Source organism: Asparagus officinalis, chromosome 8, assembly GCF_001876935.1.
Source record: "Asparagus officinalis chromosome 8, Aspof.V1, whole genome shotgun sequence".
In the NCBI taxonomy this organism is placed as follows: domain Eukaryota; kingdom Viridiplantae; phylum Streptophyta; class Magnoliopsida; order Asparagales; family Asparagaceae; genus Asparagus; species Asparagus officinalis.
This window is the reverse complement of record NC_033801.1, coordinates 95,922,835-95,928,234: the sequence shown is the minus strand read 5'-3', so window position 1 is coordinate 95,928,234 and position 5,400 is coordinate 95,922,835. Positions and strand designations below refer to the sequence as shown.

Genomic DNA, 5,400 nt, shown 5'->3' with positions numbered 1-5,400 from the left:
TTAAATCCCCGTGATGTAGGTTAACTATGTTTATAAATGTTAAGATATTAGTTCCAGTTTTCTACTGACTTACCGTGGGTCTGCACGTTCTAATGTGACTCTTTTATGTAATTTTTGACAAGATGTTGACTGAGAATAAAGTTTTCTGCAATGCATTAGATTGGGGTTTGCACAGGCGTAGAAAGAGGCTGTGATATTTTTGTATGGAAATTTTTTGCTTGTTTGACATTCTACTGTATCATTGATGAAGTTAGCTACTGCTGAATTAACTCAATATATTTCCTTGATAATTTTAAAAATAAAGTTAGGATAAGTTAGAAATATAATTATGACTGTTGTTCTAACAGTAAGTAAGGATAAGTTTAAAATATAATTATGACTGTTTTAACAGTAAATCATGTTATAATATAGATCATTTTATACTTACTTATCTCTACCTCTGCTTTTTGTTTATTCTAATTAACTGCAGGCTTTAGTTATAGATGGAAAGCTTTAGAGTGCAAAGATTGATGAATTCATATATCATGAGTCCCTACCTCATCTAGCATTGCTCTGCCACCAAGAGTACAATTCTTTAAGTCATTTAAGATTTATTTTGGTTTTTAGAAAATATATAAATTAATTAATACAATGCATTTTCCTCTTTATAATTTTAATGTTTGTTTCAGTCCTAAGACTATTTTAATAATGGGAGGAGAAGAGGGGTCCACTACAAGGGAAATTCTTAGGCACAACACTGTAGAAAAAGTTGTCATGTGTGATATTGATGAGGTAACTAATTTTAATGTTTGTTTCAGTTCTTTGGAATGGAAAACTCAGGACTGTGCCCTCAAAACCAACTGATTTGCCCTTCTTTGACCTGATGAGCATCGATGGTAAACTAAGGGCTGGATTTGGGGTTGAACTTCCTTTTATGCAATTTATTAAAAAGTTTTTACGATATACTATTTTTTTGGGGTTGAAGTTCCTTTTATGCAATTTTCTTTATTTGTTGTAAGTTTTTGCAGATAAAAGACAAGGCTGGGAAATCAAGTAACTCTGCTGCTATTTCATGTCCATATTGTCGGGTATTGGCCATATTCTGTTTGCTTTATTAATTTTACTTTTTTTCAAGGTTCTGTTTTTAGATTTAATGGGATTGTTTTATATTACTTTTCTAAAAAATGAAAAATACAATATCAACGGGTCTTTTGGTCTTTAGTTATACTACAATCTATCCAATCAGAGAGGACAAAAAATACCCCAACATGATCTGTGCAATTATTGACTTCGATTTTTAATATTTTCTCGAATCCATATTGTATGTCTATCTCTTAAGTCCTAAGACTCCTAACCATTAACTCCATGGGTTTTATATGGAATTAGACATAGTTGAACGACACTAGAGTTTGCTCTTCTAGTTTTAGAATAATATACAGTCAGAATGAGAAGAGAATTATGTTTGAAAAGATGCAATGATTAAATTGTGTAATGAAACCTGCTGATGTTTGAGGCTGGAGTTATTTTAATCAAACTGGGAGGAGGACCATTTATATTGTGTAATGAAACCTTCTAGTTTTTGAAAAGATACAATGATTAAATTGTGTAATGAAACCTTTTAGTTTTTGAATTCTAAATTATATTGCTCTTGAGGTTCATGCTTGGATATTACTCTATGTTTGTTTATGAAGGAAGAAAATAATCTCAAACTAATAGTTGATGGACTTTGATAAGTAGTTTGTTTCCCTATCAGTTTAGATCTTTGAACTACAACATATTATGCTTATACATTGTAGATGACAACCATGTATTTGATGATTTAAGGGAAAGTTGATATAACAATCTGAGTATTGTTTTTACCTTTCAAATTAATTGTGTGTTAGTTCATGCTTGGATATTACTTTATGCTTGGATATTACTTTCAAATTAATTGTGTGTTGGTTCATGCTTGGATATTAATAGTTGATGGGTTTTGATAACTAGTTTGTTTCCATATTAATTGTGTGGAGTGTGGTGCATGCGTGCACGCGTGTACGCGTGCGTGCATGCGTGCATGCGTATCCGCGTGTGTGCGTGTACGCGTGCATGCGCGTATGGTGAGAAAATTGCGGGTGGGGTTAAGGTGTGTGCATGCGGTGTTGCAAAAATTGTGCGTGCGTGCGTATAATACATAAGTATATGCCACAATACTCTCTCCGAAACATGTAATACATAAGAATATGCCATGATACTCTATCTTAATTCTATACTTGCATGTCATACCATGTTGTTAACGTTTGATTTATATTTGCAGGCCGGGACTTATATTTGCAGGTGATGCTGGTGATGAGGATGATGATGATGATGATCAGAAGGACTGATTTGTTTTTTACCTTTAAAAACAATGAATGAGTGTGTGCTGTATAAACAATATTTATCATGGTGTGTGCTGTATAAATAATATTTATTATGTTGGGATATTTTTATTAAAATATTTGTGTTATATATACGTGAGAATGAATATTATACGACTGATTGAATAGGGTTTTTAATTTATTATATTATTGTACAGGTTTTTTCAATTTTTAAAAATAATTTTTCTTTTTTTTAAAAATTCTTATAGAGACAGATATTCTATCGCTAATGTCATTTTTAGCGACGAAAAATCCGTCGCTAATGTTTTTTAGCGACGGAAAATCCGTCGCTTTTGTTTTTTTGTTTTTAAAAAAAATAGAGCGACGGATTAGCCGTCGCTAATGTTCCGTCGCTGACATTTAGCGACGGAAAATCCGTCGCCAAAGGTCATTTTAGCTACCATCACTGTACTGATGGTATTTTAGCGACGGAATTTTAATTTTTCTGTCGCTAAAGGTTTTAGCGACGGATTTTCGAGTTTTAGCGACAGATTTGTCCGTCACTAAAAGTCTTGTTTCTAGTAGTGTCGCAAGTTAAATTCAAATACTGTGAGGATGCTAGTTATCAGAAGTGTATCATTAAACTGATGAGAGTTTTGTCAACTGAAACAATTTAGGTTCTTTTGAGATGATACAGAGGTTTAACAACACTCTGTGGAAAGAATTCATGAACTTAGAAAATAAATATCATGTTTGAAAATACAAGGGTGGATCCTTTGTTTAGAATAGTTGCAACACAAAGGTAGCCTTTGCGTTTGAGGTTCGAAACGCAGAGTTAAGAACTCTCACAACGCAGGTCTAGGCCTCGCGTTTGGGGATTGAACGCAGAAGTGAACTCTGTGTTAAAGTCCAATCGACTTTATCTACTAACGCGGAAGATCACGTTTCAGAGATGGTTGGGATTCTCTCCTAGAATCCCACACCGATTTAACAGCTTGACGGCTGTTATAAATAAACCTGTGTGGTCAAATCAAGAGTCATTCAACTCTTTCTATTTTTGGCTTAGTTCTAAGAACGAGAACGCTCGTTTATCTTCGACCCGCATCTCCATCGACAACCATCTTCTCTGATCAGCTGCATCAATGGCACCAAGGAGAATGAGCTCTGGCTCCAAAAAGATCGTTGGGGTGACTTCGGAGACGCCGTTGGCCAGAAACGCCAGCGATGTTCTTGTTTCTGCGAGGACATCGCCATCGCCGTCACCATCGCGTGGGCCTTCCTGTCATGGTAGGCGGTGATCATAATAACTTGCTTTGACAAGTTTTCTGCAAAACCCTAAATGAGTTCTTGACAACGAGGAAAATGACTCGTTTCAGTTAGCGTAACTCTGTGTTAAAATTGAAAATGCAGAGTTAGGACTCTGCGTTTAGGAAACGTAGAGTTAAGGCTCTATGTTAAAAAAAATTGAGAACACAGAGTTGGGACTCTGTGTTTAAGAAACGTAGAGTTAAGGCTCTATGTTAGGGTATGATATTTGAACGCGGGTCTTGGCCTCTGCGTTTCAATTCTAACCGTGGGTCTTTGCCTCTGCATCTGAATATTATGACACAGGGTTTTGACCTCTGCGTTCAAGTGTTGATACAAGGGTTGGCCCTTGTATTTAAGCCTTGACACGTAGAATTTGTCCTTCGTGTTATAACCTACTTTTTGTGTTAGCAACCTATTTCTGTTACCAACTGTTGTTTTTGATTTTGCAGTGTTCTTTCCGAATGTGCCACTTTTGCAAGAGAACCACTTTGGGTACATTGGCGGCCCTGACACGAATGAAGTTTTTAACCTTCGCGGAAGCATCCCGTTATGCACTTTCCCTGACTCGGAGAGAACGAACATGCTCAGATTCCCACGATGCTCTATTCTCAGAGCTTTGATCACTAACTTGGACTTGGAGACACCTGCTGGCCATGATCAATTCCCTAAACCGGCGTTCATATTTGAAGATCATATAGCAGTCGACGACAGCCTTATACATGCAGAAGATTCAAAGCTGCTATGGAGGGTCAACAACCGCTTCCTCTTTCTCCCAAATATAAAGAGGATGTATCCACTCTCCTATTTTTTGAACGTGAGCTGTCACCGGGGTTTGACTTTTGATATAGTCAAGGAGAAAGAAAATGTGTCGCTTGGATTTGGTCGACAAGCTTGCTTTTGATATAGTCAAGGAGAAAGAAAATGTGTCGCTTGGATTTGGTCGACAAGCTTGCACACAAATTGGGGGACAACTCAAGGGTAATGTGTCGCTTGGATTTGGTCGACAAGCTTGCACACAAATTGGGGGACAACTCAAGGGTTTGAGGCCCAGCCTATTTGAGAAAAAGGGTCTTGCTCAAGAAGTGTCACTTCCAGCGAATATTTTTATTCGCCAGTTTATTGCTGCTCGGGGTGAATTTTCTACGTAAGTCTTTCGTTCTCCTGGCTGGTTGTTCTCTGGAGAAGATGGTTGGCGAACCCGGATGGTGGACTTTGTTCTTGAGGCGCTTAAGGAACCGTTCACTCAATCGGGTCTCACAATCCTAGTATTAGCTACTCGATGTGGGATTGTGCAAAGTTATCCCAATTTCTTCGCTATGTTGGAGAGATACAACCCGGACAGCTATACAATCTTCACACCTGTAGGGGAGTTAGGTTTTGCTCTCCACGAGATGAAAACGGTATCTGGGCTACCATTCGGTCGGATGCCCTATGAAGAGTTCATCACTACTACTGAAGAGCTCTCTATTTTGAGAGCGGCACACCCAGAGGTTTATGCGACTTTCTGGGAGCTGATGTGCCACTTCCACATGTGTGCTCATGTTGTTAGGATGCACGGAGGGAGTCTTATGCATACTGCATGGGCGGACTATCTCTTTCAAAACTTAGGTCAGAAAGATGAAGCCGTGACCCGACTGGCTGCGATTTCTCTTAAAGGTGTTAAGGCCTGCATTAATGCTTCTAACGCTGCTTACAAGACTGAGCACATGGAAGACGAGTTTGAGGCTGGTGTAAAATTCGATAGCTTTCACTACCAGGCCACAACTCCTATTTTTGACGT

General features: G+C 37.9%; 1 long non-coding RNA gene across 1 annotated transcript; it reads left to right on the top strand.

Annotated features, from left to right (window-relative positions):
* LOC109820164 lies at nt 657-2,429 on the top strand. The gene is made up of 3 exons (XR_002241739.1): nt 657-875; nt 1,008-1,067; nt 2,273-2,429. It is a non-coding gene; the product is annotated as an uncharacterized LOC109820164 (long non-coding RNA).